At 43.6% G+C, this 18,192-nt stretch overlaps 1 long non-coding RNA gene across 2 annotated transcripts; it reads left to right on the top strand.

Annotated features, from left to right (window-relative positions):
• The first annotated feature begins 14,995 nt into the window (after positions 1-14,995).
• On the top strand, positions 14,996-16,106 carry LOC149459692 (uncharacterized). Of its 2 annotated transcripts, none has more exons than XR_016313218.1 (4): positions 14,996-15,183; positions 15,273-15,404; positions 15,706-15,820; positions 15,915-16,106. It is a non-coding gene; the product is annotated as an uncharacterized LOC149459692 (long non-coding RNA). The 2 variants fall into 2 exon arrangements; XR_016313217.1 differs by having other exon boundaries at positions 14,997-15,183; positions 15,943-16,106.
• Positions 16,107-18,192: the final 2,086 nt, after the last annotated feature.

Here is an 18,192-nt window from a genome sequence, read left to right on the forward strand (position 1 = left end):
ACACAGGTCTGCGGTCTTAGGCCTCGTTCACACCATACATGCAGAAAATCTGATGGAAACTGATGCACAGATTTCACTTGCAGAGACATCAGTATTCATGTTCGTTTCAGTGAGTTTTATACACGTTGCAGATTCCTGCGCAGAACAAAAATCTGCACGTGATACTAGTGTTGTGGTGTGAGCAGGGCACACAGAAAACAGTTGATTTCATTGTGCCCTTGCAGAATGCGTGCAGAAAAACTGACGTGTCTGCCCCATGGTGTGAACGAGGCCTTAGATGTAAAATCCTATCATGAAAATCTCAGATAAGCTTTAACCGCTTTCCTGGCGCCCTATAGCAGAAATACTGCTACAGGGTCGCAGGGGTGCGCAAAGTCACGTATACAGATGTGATTTCACGGGTAGGGGGCGCGCACTCTGTACCTGCGCCACCATTGGCGGCCTCACCTGTCAATCACCGGGTCCTGGCCAGTGTTTCCCTGCCGGCACCCAGCGATCACCGTGTATCACCAACGGGGGAGAGACCTGTATGTAAACAATACAGATCTCTCCCCTGTCAGCCCCTGCAAATTGCTTTGTATGGCTCTGCATAGCAGAGCCATACAAAGAAAGTGTGCTTTCACATTACAGTACACAATTAACATTTTGATCGCCCCAGATGTTAACCCTTTCTTGCCCAGTGTCATTAGTACAGTGTTAATGCTTTTTATTAGCACTGATCACTGTATTGGTGTCACTGGGGATGTCAGTGGCAGTTAGTCAGTTCCTCCCCAGTGTCAGAATGCCCGCTGCAGTCCCGCTATAAGTTGCTGATCGCCCCCATTACTAGTAAAAACATTTTTAAAAAAATCCAGTATATATACTGCCATTTGTAGACACTATAACTTTCATGTAAACCAAGTAATTTACACATATTGGGATTTTGTTTAGCAAAGACATGTAGCAGAATACATTTGGCCTAAATTCACGACAAAGTTAGATTTTTAAAAATTTTTTTTACTAGAGATGTTTAATAGCAAAAAGTCAAAAATATTGTTTTTTTTTTCTCAAACTTGTCGGTATTTTTTTTTCATAGCGCAAAAAATGAAAAATGCAGAGGCGATCAAATACCACCGAAAGAAAGCTCTATTTGTGTGAAAAAAGGACATACATTTCATTTGGGTGCAGCGTTGCATGACCGCACAATTGTCAGTTCAAGTAACGCAGCTCCGTATCACAAAAAATGGCCTGGTCAGGAAGGAGGTTAAATCTGGAGGGCAAGTGGTTAAAGAGACCCAGTCACCAACTTAAATAATTTGCATATAAAAGCACAAAAAGAATTGAGTATTTTAACCACTTGCCTAGAGGACACTTATACCCGCTTCCTGCCCAGGCCAATTTCCAGCTTTCAGCGCTGTCACACTTTGAATGACAATTGCGCGGTCATGCAACACTGTACCCATATGAAATTTTTTATCATTTTTTTTAGACAGATAGAGCTTTCTTTTGGTGGTATTTAATCACCTCTGAGTTTTTATGTTTTGCTAAACAAACCAAAAACAACTGAAAATTTTGAAAAAGACAATTTTTTCTTAGTTTTTGTTACAAAATGTTTTAAATAGGTGATTTTTCTCCTTCATTGATTTTCGCTAATGAGGCTGCAGTGATGGGCACTGATAGGCTGCACTGATGGGCACTGATAGGTGGCACTGATGAGGAGGCAGTAGTAGGTGGCACTGATGAGGAGGCACTAGTAGGTGGCACTGATGAGGAGGCACTAGTAGGTGGCACTGATGGGCATTGACAGGCATCACTGATGGGCACTGAAAGGCAGCACTCATATATGGCACTGACAGGTGGCACTGACTGGCACTGATAGGTGGCACTGACTGGCACTGTTAGGCAGCACTGACATGCACTGATAGGCGGCACTGATGCGCACTGATTGGCGGCACTGACTGGCATTGATTGGCAGCACTGATAGGTAGCACTGACTGGCATTGATAGGTGGCACTGACTGGCAATGATACTGTAGGTGACACTGAAAGGCAGCTCAGATGGGCACTGATATGTGACATTGATGTGCACTGGTAGGCACTGATATGTGGCATTGATGTGCACTTTTAGGCACTGATATGTGGCATTGATGAGGCACTGGCAGCTGGCATTGATGGGTACTGACAGGTGGCACTGCTGGGGCTACACTGATCATCAGGGCACACTGATCATCATTGCTCTGATGATCAGTGTACATGTCCCCTCTGAGGAATGCCAATTGCCGGCTCTCCTTTCCTCTCGAGCCGTCACTTCCCTATTTACATGTGATCAGCTGTGATTGGACACAGCTGATCACATGACCAAGCTGACATCTTCGGCTCTTTCTGTTGATCGGTGATTCTCTGTGTCCGAGGGATACAGCGCACCACCGATCGTCGCATGCTCCTGGAGCCGCGCACGCACAGTTAAAGTGGGAGGACATCATATGATGGCCTCCCAGAATGATAGAACCACCTTGCGCCCATCCTTATATGGCAGGCGGGAGACGGTTAAATGCTTACTTTCCATCAACAATAATTTTCATTGACTTGCAATGCGCATGTGAACCTGCTAGAGAATTGACACTCCAGCATCTCCTTATGCATCATAGCCCTCTCCTCTTCTGGGAGTGTCTAATTACTGTCTGTGCTGGCCCAGTTCCTCTGCCCCTCCCCTCACCTCCCAGCATAACTTTACGGTATATGTAGCATCCGGGAAGGAGCAACGGTGAATACTACATAGTGTCAAAGTGACAGCTCTGAGTCTGCTGGGGCTGCTCATCACATCCCAGATGCTGGCACTCAGCAGAAGTGTGAGGGATTTTGGATCGATACACAAGGGAGGCTTTTACAGGTAAATAACATGCATAAAACATGTTAAATGCCCCGCCCCAACTCATCACCATAGTTAAAACAAAATCAAAATCTTTTTAAATGCCCTTTTTAACTTACTTTATAAGTTACTGATCTCCTTCCCAGTCTGAGTGCTGCTGTGCAGTGTATTTTAAGAGGGTGAAATAAATCAAATTCAGGTATATATTTAGTTTTCCTTAAAAAATACAAAATTGCATTATTTTTTTTATATTGCTCCTCTCCAGCCCTCCTCGCTCTGCTTCTCCCAACCTGACTCTCTCTCCTTTTTTTTCGTCCTGCTTTTCTCTCTCTCCCTCCCTCCTCTCTCCCCTTACCTTTCTCCATCCCTCTATATGTCTCTTTTACTTCCTCTCTCCCCTCTTTCCCTCCCTCTCCCTTCCCTCTCATCTTCCCCCCCTTTCTTTCTCTCCCTCGCTCTCTTCTCTCTCTCACCCTCCCTCCTTCTCCCCCCCCCCACTCTCCTTCCCTTGCTTCTACTTGCTATCTCTTTCCCTCTCCTTCCCTCTTTATCACATACTCTTGTCCACTCTTTTCTCCTTCCCCTTTCTTGTCTCCCTTCGTCCCTCCCTCTCCCACCCCCTCTTTCTTCTCAATTTCTCTTTGCCATGCTTTTGCCATGGGTTAACAACTACTTTAACCCCTTCCCTCCATCTTTTTCTCCCTCCCCCATCCTTTAAATATCTCTCCTTTTTCTCACATTCTCTTTCCCATCCTTTTCTCCCACTCCTTTCTTGTCCTCCCCCCTTTCTTCCTCCTAACTTCTATTTTTTTTCTTCCTCCTTCTCACATTCTCTTTCTCGACTTTTTCTCCTTCTCCTCTTTTATCTCTATACTTCCTTGCCTGCCTCCCTCCCTCTATCTCTCTCCCCCTCCATCTCTATCTTTTTCTCCCTCCTCTTTCTCCCTCCTTTCTTCTATCTCTCTCTCCATCCATCGCTCTATCTCTCCCCCTCCCCTCTTTCCTTCTCTTCTTCCCTCCCTCTATCTCCCCCCTCCCCTTCTCTTCCTCCCTCCATCTCTCTCTCCATCCCTCTATCTCTCCCTCCTCCCCTCTTTCCTTCTCTTCCTCCCTCCCTCCCCCTCTCTCAATCCATCTATCTCTCCCCCCTCCCCTTCTCTTCCTCCCTCCCTCTATCTCTCTCTCCATCCCTCTTTCCTTCTCTCCTTCTCTTCCTCCCTCCCTCCCTCCCTCTTTCTCTCTATCTATCTATCTATCTATCTATCTATCTATCTATCTATCTATCTATCTATCTATCCTCCTTCTATCAACCTCTATCTCTCCCTCTCTCCTTCCCCCCCTCCCTCCCATCTTTCCTTCTCTTCCTCCCTCGCTCCCTTCCTTTATGTCTCCCGCCTTCTATCTCTCTCCCCCTCCATCTCTATCTTTTTCTCCCTCCTCTTTCTCCCTCCTTTCTTCTATCTCTCTCTCCATCCATTGCTCTATCTCTCCCCCTCCCCTCTTTCCTTCTCTTCTTCCCTCCCCTTCTCTTCCTCCCTCCATCTCTCTCTCCATCCCTCTATCTCTCCCCCCTCCCCTCTTTCCTTCTGTTCCTCCCTCCCTCCCTCTCTCTTAATCCATCTATCTCTCCCCCCTCCCCTTCTCTTCCTCCCTCCCTCCCTCTATCTCTCTCTCCATCCCTCTTTCCTTCTCTTCCTCCCTCTCTCTCTCCCTCCCAGCCCTTACCTCTCACTCCTTCTATCTCTTTCTCCCTCCCTCCCAGCCCCTACCTCTCACTCCTTCTATCTCTCTATCCCCCCCCCCTTCATCCCTCCCCCTACCTCTCACTTCTTCTATCTCTTTCTCCCTCCCTTTATCTCTCCCTGCCATCTTTCCTCTCTTCTTCCCTCCCTCTATCTCTTTCCCTCCTTCTATCTCCCTCTATCTCTCCCTCACTCTCTCTCCTGCCTTCTATCCCTCTCTCCCTCTTCCTCTCTCTATCTCTCCCTCCCTCTCTCCCTCCTTCCCATCTTTCCTTCTATTCCTCCCTCCCTCTATCTCTCTCCCGCCTTCTATCCATTGCTCTCTCCCTCCCTCTATCTTTCTCCTGCCTTCTATCCATCCCACTCTCCCTCCATCTTTCACTCACCTTCTATCCATCTCTCTCTTTCTCCCTCTATCTTTCTCCCGCCTTCCATACATCTCTCTCCCTCCCTCTACCTCTCTGCTCTCTCTATATCTCTCCCTCCCTCCTTACCACCCATCTTTCCTTCTCTTCTTCCCTCTATCTCTCCCTCCCCCTCTCTCTCTCCCTCTCTCTCACATTCTCCCTCCTTCTATCTCTCTCTCCTCCCCTCTCCTCTTTCCTTCTCTTCCTCTATCTCTCCCTCCTTCCCTCCCCCCTCTCTCTCTCTCCCTCTCGCTCACATTCTTTCCCCACCATTTTCTCCTTCTCCCTTCTTACCTTTCTCCCTCCCTTCCTCTCTCATCTACCCTCCCTCTTTCTGTACCCCCCGTCTATCTCGGCAGTACATAACTATCTATACCTAAGTGGAATGCAGTTATGTGACAGTCTAGATTTTGGTCCCTATGAATCTTGTCCAGTACCAGTGGCAGTTTGTACTGTAAACTGCGTCCTTAAATAAGAAGAGCACTGGGGGAACTGCTGGCTGTGCATGTTCACCTTCTGCTCCGATGCACCTGATGGCTCTGTGTACATCTCATCCTGCATCCTCCGTCACGCCACCTCACTTACAGGAAAATCCTGGAATTAGTCTTCAGTTTCCCCATTGCTGAACTGAATGTGTGCCTCCACCTCCAGGAACTGAGGGTGACGCTCACTGGACTGGAAGGTGGCAGATTTAAGCATTGTCCTTCTGCTATGTGAAAGTGACCCACAAGTCTTCCTACAGTCCAAGCAAATATAAAGTGGCCCTTTTTTCCTGTTCATATGGGGACAGCATAATATCAGAAACATCGTAAGGCACTTTAAAGGTCATTAAATTTGTTGTATACCTCAGACATGAAATATAAACAAAGCATAATCCTCTATAGTACCGATATGTACCTGCCTCAATTAAGGTCACTAAGGCCTGTGATCAGTTGGGATGTAATGTCAAGCAGATATACTGACAAGAAGCTTCAATTAACTGCCATGGCGCTCCACAGCACCATGGTAGTTTACTGAAAACTAGTGGACAGCCACTAAGGCTGTTGGGACTTGTAGGCACTCATTCACAGAACACTGACGCGGCCTTGTGGGCGGATCCCCGCACAGCCGCGCTGTTGTCAAATTTGACAGATAATACGGGGAAACTTCTATCTGTACTATCTGTCAGAGGGAGGATAGCGGCGAGTGCGGCTGCAGCTATGGGAACATGTTACATGTTCCACCCTAAAAATGAGTGGAACATGTAACATGTTCCAAAGGTGAACTTATCCTTTAAAATTCAGCACTTTGAACTGTTGTAGAGAATAGAAAACTGCAGATAGACAGGTACAACTTATGTAGGAGGATTTGCTTCATCTCTATATCACCTGAGGCCAGTCATTTCACTGAGTTTATGTACGGGTTTACAACTACTTTAACCCCTTTCCATCGACAGTACTCAGATATGCATCCTCACTGAAGTGTGTTCCCAACATACTAGCGACCGGGACCTGGGACTGCAGTCACTGTGCACTCGTGTTTTCTTCTCTTCTGAATGAATACATTGTATCTTTCTCTCCTTGCATGAGAAAAAGGTGTAAACAAAGTGTGTATAATTAATAAATAAATAAATTAAAAAAAAAAAAATAATAATAATATATATATATATAGATCAAGGTTTGCTCTAGGTCAGTGCCAGGGTTAGGGTCAAGGTAAAGGTAAAGGTATAGGGCAAAGGTTGGGTCAAGGTCAGTGTATTTTGAGTTGAATTTTTTTTTAAAAGCATTTTTTGAATTACTATTCAGTTAGTGCCAGTGTATTTTAGGTAGAATAAAAAAAAGCAAAATGTGCATCATTGTTTGTAGTACGGGTACAAACCACAACTAACAAATACATATGTGGTATTGCTGCGAACATCAGGAGAAGGATAATTTTATTCGGGTTGCTCTTTGGTGGTAAATTATGGTAATAGCACGAAATATACCGTTAAATAAAAAAATGATATTTTGCACTACACTGCTCAAAAAAAAAACACATCAGATTTCGATGGGGAAACATATCATGCTGGATATCTATACTGGTATGGACTTGGTAATGTGTTAGGAATGTAAGGATGCCCCATCATTTGATGGAAATGAAAATTATCAACCTTCAGAGGACCGAATTCAAAGACATACCAAAAATCAAAGTGAAAAATGATGCAGCAGGCTAGTTCATTTTGCTGAAATTTCATTACAGCAACTCAAAATGGTACTCAGTAGTTTGTATGGCCCCCACATGCTTGTATGCATGCCTAACAACGTTGGGGCATGCTCCTAATGGGATGACGGATGGTGTCCTGGGGTATTTCCTCCCAGATCTGGACCAGGTCACCACTGAGCTCCTGGACAGTCTTAGGTGCAACCTGGCAGCGTCAGATTGACTGAAACATGATATCCCAGAGGTGTTCTTTTAGATTTCAGGCGAGCGTGAGGGGCATTTAATGATATCAATTCCTTCATCCTCCAGGAACTGCCTGCTGACTCTTGCCACATGAGGCCAGGCATTGTCGTGCACCAGGAGGAACCCAGGATCCACTGCACCAGCATAGGGTTTGACCATGTGTCCAAGGATTTCATCCCGATACCTAATGGCAGTCAGGGTGCCATTGTCTAGCCTGTAGAGGTCTGTGCATCCCTCCACTTATATGCCTCCCCAGACCATCACTGACCCACCACCAAAACGGTCATGCTGAATGATGTTATAGGCAGCATAAAATTCTCCATGACTCCTCCAGACCTTATCACGTCTGTCACATGTGCTCAGGGTGAACCTGCTCTCATCTGTGAAAAGCACAGGGCACCAGTGGTGGACCTGCCAATTCTGGTGTTCAATGGTAAATGTCAATCGAGCTCTATGGTGCTGGGCAGTGAGCACAGGGCAAACTAGATGACCTCGGGCCCTCAGTCCACCCTCATGAAGTCTGTTTATGAGTGGTCAGAGACATTCACACCAGTGGCCTGCTGGAGGTCATTTTGTAGGGCTCTGGCAGTGCTCATCCTCTTCCTCCTTGCACAAAGGAGCACATATCGGTCCTGCTGATGGGTTAAGGACCTTTTATGGTCCTGTCCAGCTCTTCTAGAGTAACTGCCTGTCTCCTGGAATCTCCTCCATGCTCTTTAGACTGTGCTTGGAGACACAGCAATCCTTCTGGCAATGACACGTATTGATGTGCCATCCTGGAGGAGTTGGGCTGCCTGTGCAACCTCTGTAGGGTCCAGGTATCGCCTCATGCTACCAGTAGTGACACTGATCCAACCAAATGCAAAACTAGTGAAAACCAGTCAGAGAAGACAGACAGGGAAAAAAATGTCAGTGGCCTCCACCTGTAAAACCATTCCTGTTTTGGGGGTTGTTTTATTGTTGCCCATCTAGTGCACTTGTTGTGAATTTCATTAACACCAAAACAGCTGAAACTGATTAACAACCCCCTACTTAACTGACCAGATCAATATCCCAGGAGTTTAATTGACTTGATGCTATACTCTGATTTAAAAGTGTTCCTTTAATTTTTTTGAGCAGTGTATTTTGGGCCAGATTTTCTTTGTTAATAAAAAAAAAACAGGAGATATCCATTATCATTTACTATCAAAAGAAAGCCTAACTTGTCCTGAAAAAAAAGAATAATACACAAAGTAGTTGCGATGATATGTACAGTTTTACTAACACATGTCAAAGTTGCAAAATTGTGTTCAGACATTAACATTTGTTTTACCCTCAGTCACTAAGGGGTTAAGAGTGCTTACAGGCAACTAATGAAACTGGTTGACACTGTCTAGGAAACACTGCAAGTTTCTGTAGTATTTCAAATATATGTCACTATATTTGGGAAGAATATTTTGAAAATATATTTCAAATATATTTTTCTTCCATATGGGCTTCTGTTACATATATGCCCAACATGGACCAGCAATGTACTGGTACATCGCTGGACTTTGAGTGGGTATACCAGGATGATGCCTGCAGCTACACTCATCATCCTGGTATCGTTTTTTTCAGCTGGCGGACGGCTTTCATGTAAAGGGAATCCTAGTGGCCAATTAGCTGCTGAATTATTTTTACAAGCAGCGGTAAGGGACAAACCTCCCTCCTGCTGCCTTGCACAGCTTTCTTGGGCTTTCCTGTCCCACAGGGGAATCCGAGAATGCAGCCAGCAGTTCAACTGGCTGACCATAGAGCTGGTCAGAGACCAGAATGTCTCCAATCATCTCTATAGGCTAAGAAATCAGAAGCTATGAGCATTTCATCACTTCAGTTTCGCAGGTTATAAACAGCGCCATTTGTAAATTGGGAAAGCATCTGATCACACCAATCTTGGTGAGATTAGAAAATGTAAGAGCAGAGGAGATATCAAGAGTCTGATAGACCCCAGATTTCTCAAAAAAGAATATATGACAATGCCCATTGAAGTTACAGTATATGGGATATTTGCATTCCCTGTGATAGCATTAAAAGTAATAAAAAATCTAAATTACAAAAAAAATTAAAAAAAAAAAGCACCCTTGCCCCTCCACACGTGCACCTGCATGTGCAAGTGTTGACCCCGTGCCGGTATGCAAACAGCGGTTGCACCATGCATGCGAGGTATCGCCGCGAATGTCAGATTGAAGGCAGAAATTCTAACCCTAGACCTCCTGTGTAAATATAAATTGGTGACCTGTAAAGGCTTTTAAAGCATCACCTAATGATAATAAAAATGTATGTACTTTGTTGCCATGGCACGGGCATGCGCAATTTTAAAGCATTTCATGTTTGGTATCTATTTACTCAGCGTAATATCATATTTTATATTTTATCAAACAATTGGGCAACATATTGTGATTTTGATCATTAAAATTTTCTTTTCTTTTTCTCATTTTCAAAACCTTGTGACAAAAATGTTATACTGTATTTTTCACTCCATAAGACGCACTTTTTTCCCCCCAAAAAAGGGGGGAAAATGTCAGTGCGTCTTATGGAGCGAATGTAAAGCGGCCGGTCCAGTATTTCTGCCGCCACCATGTCAGAATATCGGGCCGGCCGCTCAGCTCTTCTCTCCTGCAGGACCTTACCTGTTCCTCGCTCCAGCGCTGCAGTCTTCCCGCGGCGGCTTCTGTGACAGCCAGGTGCCCACTGCGCATGCGCGAGAAGCGCTGTGCTTTGTGAATAGTCCAGTGTCTTCTGGGACACATGACAGGTCCCAGAAGAATCCGGGCCATTCACAAAGTGCAGCGCTTCTCGCGCATGCGCAGTGGGCACCCGGCTGTCACAGAAGCCGCCGCAGGAGGAAGAAGGAAGGACAACTCCGCGGAAGTGGGAGCGGGTACCTGTCAAATTCAGGTACCCGCTCCCCCTCCCTCCCCAAAGGTCCGCAGTCTCTGGTAATCTCTTTTAATGTCTGCAGTCTCTGGTCATCTGTACTATGTCCGCAGTCTCTGGTCATTCCCTGTACTATGTCCGTAGTCTCTGGTCATCTCCTGTACTATGTCCGCAGTCTCTGGTCATTCCCTGTACTGTGTCTGCAGTCTCTGGTCATCTCCTGTACTGTGTCCGCAGTCTCTGGTCATTCCCTGTACTATGTCCACAGTCTCTGGTCATCTCCTGTACTATGTCCGCAGTCTCTGGTCATTCCCTGTACTGTGTCTGCAGTCTCTGGTCATTCCTTGTACTATGTCCGCAGTCTCTGGTCATCTGTACTATGCCCATAGTCTCTGGTCATTCCCTGTACTATGTCCGCAGTCTCTGGTCATCCCCTGTACTGTGTCCGCAGTCTCTGGTCATTCCCTGTACGATGTCTGCAGTCTCTGGTCATCTGTACTATGTCCACAGTCTCTGGTCATCCCCTGTACTATGTCCGCAGTCTCTGGTCATCTCCTGTCCTATGTCCACAGGCTCTGGTCATCCCCTGTACTGTGTCCGCAGTCTCTGGTCATCCCCTGTACTGTGTCTGCAGTCCATTGGTTCAGAATATTTTTTTTCTTGTTTTTCTCCTCTAAAACCTAGGCGCGTCTTATAGTCAGGTGCGTCTTATGGAGTGAAAAATACGGTATGTAAAATACTCACCATGCCTCTTACCAAATTCCTTGGGGTGTCTACTTTCCAAAAAGGGGTCATTTGGTGGTGGTGGTGGGGGGGGGGTGTTTGTACTATCCTGGCATTTTAGAGCCTCTGAAACTGTGATAGGTAGTGGGGAAGTGATATGAGGAAATATGCCCTTTGAAAGCCTGGAGGTGGTCATTGGATTTTGGGGCTTGTATGTAGCTAGGCTGCCAAAAAGCCTCTCACATGTGGTATCCCTATACTCAGGAGAAGTAGGAGAATGTGTTTTTGGGTGTTATTCCACATTTACCCATGGCATATCAATATATCATTTAAGTGACAACTTTGTGTAAACAAAAAAATAAAATAAAAAATTGTCATATTAAAAAAATTTGTGGCAAAAAATAAAATGTTCCATGGACTCAACATGCCTCTTTGCAAAATTCTTGGGGTGACTACTTTCCAAAAAGGGGTCGTTTGGGGGGGGAGTGTACTGCCCTGGCACTTTAGCACCCCGAGAGATGTAATAGGCAGTCAGAAAGTAAAAGCTATGTAAATTCCAATATATATACCATAGTTTGTAGACGCTATAACTTTCACACAAACCAATTAATATACATGTATTGAGATTTTTACCAAAGACATGTAGCAGAATACATTTTAGCCTAAATTTATGCTTAACTTAGTTAATTTATTGGATATTTTGGATATTTTTTAAAAACAAAAGTGAAAAATATCAGTTTGTTTTCAAAATTTTCAAAAATAACAGACTTGCTGGCGGATCAGTAGATGAAAATAGAAGAAAGCTTAAAAAAAGAATCTAATACAGCCATCACATCTAAGGATTGGTAAACTGCAATAAAATAAATGTTTGCTTTTGGGTTTACTAGTTCTTTAGGAACTGAAAAAGCCTACTCTAAGTTAAAATAGAAAGAAACAGGAATTATTTATTTAGGGGTCAGTTCACTAATGTGCTGTTTTGTACTGACACATTTTCCACTGAAATTGACTGCAATTAACTTACATTGTAATGCATATTAATTTCCTGCATGATCACGTGTAAGGCAAAGTACATGGCAGCATGCATTCCAGAGTGCCAGCAAGCCACTCCTGTACAGTTCTCTGAAAAGCGATTCACTGTGGATCACTTTTCAGAGACCGGAACAGGTCTAAACAAGTCCTTAGGGAGAAGAGACTGAGGAAATGCTTTGTCCTGCTTGCAACAGACTGATTACATCATCTCAACCATAGAACTGGGGAATATGGATGCTTTTAAAATGATAAAAGGGGACTTTTTGAAAAATGACACTGTTGCTATATACTGTGACATGTCAGGAATTTATTCATGCAGACTGAAAGCTCCACTTTAGTAACATTCTAACTGATATGATGCATCTATGATTTTCTTTTATAATTTCAACACAAAGACAAAACCTTCATTTGAAATCCTTTCAGCAGCTCAGGCTCCCTTATGAGTACAGCTCCAGGTTGACGCTGATACGTTTTAGTCCATCTTCAAAGATAACGCAATTCCAGGCCGTTTTAATTAAATAGGGAAATGTAGCAGTCGACTCTCACCTCCTCCGTCAGCGTTCATGTTTCCGTCTCATGTGAGAGAATATAATTTCATGCTATGTTATTTTATGGGCTGCTTTATCAAAGTGTCTGAGAAGTGACTGGCTGATGGATTAACCTCGTGGCATGACAGTGTCAAGTGACAATGCCTGGTATGAGCCGAGGAGCGTCTGAGTGATTAATCTGCCTGTATGTGCCGTGGGTTCACTTCCCGAAGCAGCGCTCAGACAATATTGCGCAGGAAATGAGCTGGGGGCTCTGTGTGGACCCTGTAGGAGAGGAGATCTGGACATTGCTGTGTATTCATTTAAAACAGGATATGAGCTCCTGCTGTAGAATGATATCACCTTGTAATAATTGTCCTGAAAGACTACTCCGCCACTATGGAAAGATGAATATAAAATAAAACCATAAATGCCCATCTGAAGTTTCAGTTTAAATACGCTCAATACAGTCCAGCTGCATCAAAACAAGGTGTGCAAAGTCTTACCGTTGGTTTCCTTTAGAATGCAGCCACAGCCTGTCCCCTGCCAGCATGTAGGCAGATGCAGTCTATTTTCTCCACTGTAGGTGGCGCTTGACCCAGGTGGTATCACAGTCTGGAGAGGAACTCCAAGGGAAAATGGTTTCTCTATGGTTTCCTGAGTCAATGGAGCAGCATCCCGGTTGGCTATGCTGCGGTCATGTGATCCTTGGTGGCCATCTTGGGTCAGCAAGGTATATTTAAGTCCCTGCCCCTGGGGTTTGGCTCACATTTTGTGAGTAGCTAGTGTAGGAAGAAAAGACCCAGCTTGCTAGTGAAAATAACTAGCATTAGGGAAAGGTTCCTGATGAAGAGGAAAAGACTAGAGACCTGCTACCTGGAAGAAGGCTCCCCTCTTGGGACTGGACCGGCCAGGCCACACTCCTTTTGAGCCAGATACTGATGGCCTCTCCTCAGCCACGTCTTTGACTGCATTAAACATTGAGTTATTTCCCTAAGTGGCGGTCTCCCACTAGGGTGTTTGTAACGTTGGAATTCTATTCAATACAAATTCCAAGTGTTGCAACTGAATTCCGTGTATTTAATACCCGCACCAAACTTCACTTTCCCACAAGCATGCTGCAAAGAAGGACCCTTGTTATCTGTGTTGAAGCAGTGATCTCTCTGCAGAGGTCCAACATGCCCCCTGCTGAACATATAGCTCTGGTATCAGTAAAGCTCATGCTCCCTAATGATCAGAGAGCTCCATCTCTAATTCACAGAGCATGTGGCAGAGCAATAATGTGCAGCCAACACTTGTGCGAGTGCATGTAATAAAGAAGTGGCTGAAAGAGTTTCCAGGAAATCAGCAGGAAGAGAGAAGGATGAACAAAAAATATATTTTACAAAAACAATTTTGAAAAACAGCACTTTATTAAACTAAATGTCACCCACTTAGAGTTATAGAGTTTATATTAACTTTTTACCTTTATATGGTGTGTCAGTAATTTCCTCTTTAAAGTGTTACTAAACCCACAACAGTGAAATCAGTCTGTATATGGAGTAAAGCATGCTTGTTATTCTCACTGTGGAACCTAAGGGGTTAATCCTCCAGATTGTGTAAAAAGAAATCTGTTGTATACACCAAATCGTAGTCATGTGGCCTTGAAACATGGTCATAACACAGAAAGTATAGGGTTTGCAGCCCTGGAAAGGGTATTTGAGGACCCTTGGGGAGGAAACTTTGACCAGAAAGTATTGCAAAAAGAGGCAAGATGGATTTACACTCTGAATGCTACTTCCCCTCCAGGTCTTAGTGAGGCATTAAGTTATACACCCTGTTTGTAAGAAATTGATATAGTCATGTTATTTTTTTTATGATATATATCCAACATATAGAAGTTTTTGTATGGGGCTCTATCTACATGTAACTATATGTACTGTATTTTATTTTTCTATGTTTTGATATACTTAATGATTCTCCACATTGGTGTGACATGTGCCATGTGTTGGGTGGGCTGCAGCGTCTATCGGTGGTCTGGCTTAGGTGGGGGCTCATGCCCTTTGCTCCTTTATTGACTCCATTGTGGATATAGAACATCTGGAACTATGGGGAATATAATTGATTAGAATTTTGTTTATTCTGTTTATGGTATTGATCGCCTATAAGCCTAATGGAGGCCTTCGGCTATGGATTACATCTGGGAGGCTGGACTGTTTAAGTCCAGGGTCTCCCAAGGTGGTGGCTGCTGGGCATTGGCTTCATTTGGCCGCTGTGTGTCGCCGTTTAGATGCAGTTTATTGTTGTTTCTTATTAGCATGGAATGATGAGGCTGCACAATATGTTGAGGAGGGCGCGCGTGCGCTGTGGGCGTTTCCGGTGTGAAAAGAGTGCACTTCCGCCCATTGGCTTGTCAGGGAAAAAGTGCTGTGCAGACGCATGCGCGATTACCACTTGTATGTGCACTTCATTCTTTACCCTGCGGATCACCCACCTGGGCGGAAGTGTTGTCTTTTATTGATGACAACATTTAAGCGTCCTGCCGCATGCTGTTTTTGGCACAATTGGGGAGACACACACAGTGGGCGGTAGACGTGACACAGTGAACTAAAGGTATGTGATATGGTGTTTGAGCTAGTTTGATGAATGGAGGAGTTAAATGAAGGGGTTATTAAGCATGGCTACATGTTATGTGATTACAGGAGCCACACTCAGGAGATTCCATGTACTGACATATAGGAAACACTTGATATTGAAAGGAGTATATCTGTAGGACTCAATTAGTGGCCGGTTTTGCATTGTCCTTACATCTTTCTTTTGGATGGAATAAACAGGTATGGGTTTGGTATTGTGCCAGACATTGTTATGATTCTTTGGAATATGGATATTTCTACTGACCCCCATATATATTGGTATATCCAGATTATTTTGTGGAACGTACTTATGGTTTGCATTACGTATGGATAATATCTGCATACGAATATATCTGTTGCCTGTCTCCTGTGTCAGTGAGTGATTTATTGCGAATTACACTTGGGATGTAATATCCCCTCCCTTCTTTTTCCTTCTCCCTCTTTCCCCTGCCCCTTTCTTTTCTTTCTGTAGTGGAACCAGGTCTGTTGTTTTTTTCTGCAGGATTCCCCCTAATTGGGGACGAGGGGAGAGGGATTTGGATGTGGACGCTCACCCACGACCATATTCTGACCTTTGTGTGGGTATTGCTGCCCGGCATCAGCGTTCATGTTGACATGTGAGTTTGCGAAGAATAGTTTCTACAAGGTGTAATATGTTATGTAACACTATATTTATTTGACTAATGATCTATATGTATACACATCTGCCAGTTAGGGCATCTGATTTCTTTGCCTCTAGTTTCGGGGTCCTGAAGAAGCTAACAAGTGAAACGCATCGACCTCTGGAGGATATTGATGCCACAGAACAATATGCTGTGATTTTTTAGGGCTCACTAGCCAAGTACTGTTTTTATACATTGTGTTTGGAAGATGTATGTCAATAAACATGTTTTATGTATAACATGAGGTTGTCTGCTTTATGTACCAGTAAAGTCCCATCAGGCTTGTTTATTTTTGTGTGTAATAAGGCTGTTTCCCAATCCATCTGCTGATAGTACAGAGATCTGGGAGTGTTGATTTCACCTCTGATGAAAGAACATGGAAGCAACATGCACTGTATTACGTCACTTCTTGGTTCAGCACTGTCATTTCCTGGCTGCTGTGGCCAGGTAAGTGTAAAATGGAGCATGGTCTGTGCTCTGTTAGCTCCAGAGGAAACATCATGGGTCTGTTAAACCCCTGATGCCTCAAAAAAGAGAACCTGTCATTACAGAGTGCTATCACTTAGGGGGTAAAAAAAATCAATAGTATTAATATTAAAAATATATACAGTATATAGTAATTAAAAAGCAAACAAGAGTGTTTAAGTCCCTCTCCTTCATGAATATACACATAAGAACATACATGCATTTGCTGGGTGCTCTAACTTACAAAAACAAACATTGCGGCTTCACAGCCAGCTTTGCGCTTCTTGAATTGTCCTGCACGTTTCTGGAACCTGTGATGTGTCCTAGAAGACTGTGGAGAGGAAGGGTGGGAGGAACACTTCTGCTCGGACCACCTAGGAGAGAAGTGGAAGCGGGTACCTGTAAAAACTAGGTACCTGCCCCCCCCCCTTAAAAAAATGGCTTTCCAAATGTAGAAAAGGAGGGGGGAAGAAGACTTAAAGTGGAACTTCACACTCTCAATCAACATTGACTATTGTGAATCCTTATGCTGCTAGCATTAGGAAATAGATAGGAAGGTATATTGTATTTACTTGTTTTAAATAGTTTTTTTTACATTTCTTTAGTTCCTTCCTTGTAAATGGAAGGCAAATGATGTCATACATCTCAGAAGTCATCAGGAGGGGAGGACTGGGTTTCTCAGATAAGCATACTCTCCTGTTTGCATGCCTGAGCTAAGGGCAGATGGATTCCAGGAAGTAAATGCTACATGTATCATCTGCCCTTACTCAAGATGGCCATGGCCAGAAATGCTAGGGGAGTGTTTTTGAAAGTGATTTCCCTTCAAAATAAAGCCTGCATGAATGGATGGGAGAGTTTGCTTTGAATATTAAAAATTTCTTAAACAGTGCTTTTTGGTTTGTGGTGTTCAGATACAGTGTAGATCCACTTTAAAATGGACCTTCTCTTATGGGTGAAGTTCCTCTTTAAAGAGGAGTTCCAGTCTCCCTCCAAAAAATTAAAAGTCAGCACCTTTTGGGTGAAGTTCAGCTTTAAGTAATCTTCAGACCTAAAATGTGCTAATGTGTACAAAAACTGAAAATGGCATTGGTGGCAAATTGGTTAAAAATAAGCAGGGACGAATGGAGATTTTTTTTTTTTTTTTTTTAGACAGATGCATACAAGAACAATGTCATTTTTAAAATGGACAATATTTAAAATGACAAGTTTATCTATGATTAAATAGAATCTGAATTTACTTACATGTCCTCCCTTCATTGTGATAGTTCATGATGGGCAGCCAATGTCTCCCTCTAGTGGTAGCAAATAGCAATTCTTCCCATGAGCCCAGTAAATAACTATATTTTTGCATCCTTCAGAAGATATCCTATGGACGTTAGAACATACATAGGTCATTGATATGTTGTCTCAGTCACCAGGCACCCTTTGATCCTCTATCAATTATACAATTTAAATTAGGCTAACAGGGATAATATTTTTTAAAGGAAAATTATTTGTTACATTGTCACTACAAAGCAACTTTGAGGGAATAGATGGATCCCAACCTATTAGAGTGGAATGTCATGAGTTATTACAGTAACGAGACCTAATGGCAGATTCTGTGCATAGAAAGCATGATCTATCTATCTATCTATCTATCTATCTATCTATCTATCTAACGTCTATCTTTCTACTATCATTCATCTTTTTTTTTATTTCTATTGTCCTCTCATCTTTCTTTCCATTAATTTGTATCTATAAAATTGTCTAATATCTATCTTATGCATGTATGAACACTATATTGCCAAAAGTATTGGGGCGCCTGCCTTTTTACGCACATGAACTTTAATGGCATCCCAGGCTTAGTCCATAGGGTTCAATAT

This window comes from Staurois parvus, unplaced genomic scaffold (assembly GCF_062004578.1).
Source record: "Staurois parvus isolate SC_StPar_1 unplaced genomic scaffold, SC_StPar_1.0 ptg000249l, whole genome shotgun sequence".
NCBI lineage: Eukaryota > Metazoa > Chordata > Amphibia > Anura > Ranidae > Staurois > Staurois parvus.